Raw genomic sequence first — 1,020 nt, 5'->3', positions numbered from 1 at the left:
ACTCAGAAAATCAAGTGGAAACTCTTGAGAGGAACAGAATGAAACAAGGAAATTAAAACAAATACTTTATTTTCCGAAATGACATCAAAGTGGTCCCACACGGCAGAAACCTTTCTTTTTGCTTGAGGAAGCTCCATAATTTTTGATGAATTTTATATTCGCAAAACACGCAAGATTGTTTTGGCAGATGCGCTTCCTTATAAAGGCTTGTCAATCAGTTCGAAACATCGGTCACGTGACCGACACAGGAACTGACCGACACAGGAACTGTGTCGGTAACGTGACTTTTCCGTAGCGATACACACGTCGACACAGGTTTCGCTCTATGAGACCGACACATGCGCCGACGTATCGGTGTTGCCCGACCCATCACTAGTTTGGGGTCATTCTTCAGCCATGGATGTCCCTGCGGCCGACAGCGAGTGGAGGAGCCCTCAGTGCCGACAGAAAGTCGTTGTTCAGATGTGAGAAATTTGATTCTCTTTTTTTCTGTTTCGTTCTGTTTCTATCGGCTAGGTTAGCATTAGCTTAGCTAGCCGCTAATAGACATAAACGGTCTAGATGTAACTTACATGAGGTCAGAATCAGCTTGTTTCTCATCTCTAACTCTGTTTAAACTTGTTTTAACAGAATAAATACGGCGTTTATTGGGAGTTTAATTTCAGAGATAAAAGTGTTGTTTTCAGAGCAGTTTTAGTAGTTAGCATGTTTAGCTGCTGTGGCTAATCAATCGGTCTCCGCCAGGTGACGTCAATTGTTTACCTCGGGCGCGGTGCATCGTGGGAAAACCACCATATTAGGTGGAAAGTCAAGTTAACCCACACGCGGCTGTTCTTTCGGCACAATTATTTACCAGAAATGACACGATCGTGTTGTGTGAGAGGCTGCCAGTCCCGGTGTCGTGCCAAGGTAGTTATCCCTGCGATAATTTGTATCCCCTCGTCGGGAGCCCGCACAGAGTAGTAAGAACAACCCGAGTTAACTCCACTTCAATTCCAACGTGCAGAACTTGAAATTTGA

Source organism: Cyprinodon variegatus, unplaced genomic scaffold (assembly GCF_000732505.1).
Source record: "Cyprinodon variegatus isolate N-32 unplaced genomic scaffold, C_variegatus-1.0 Scaffold713, whole genome shotgun sequence".
In the NCBI taxonomy this organism is placed as follows: Eukaryota; Metazoa; Chordata; class Actinopteri; order Cyprinodontiformes; family Cyprinodontidae; genus Cyprinodon; species Cyprinodon variegatus.
Note: the sequence above shows the minus strand (reverse complement) of the source record.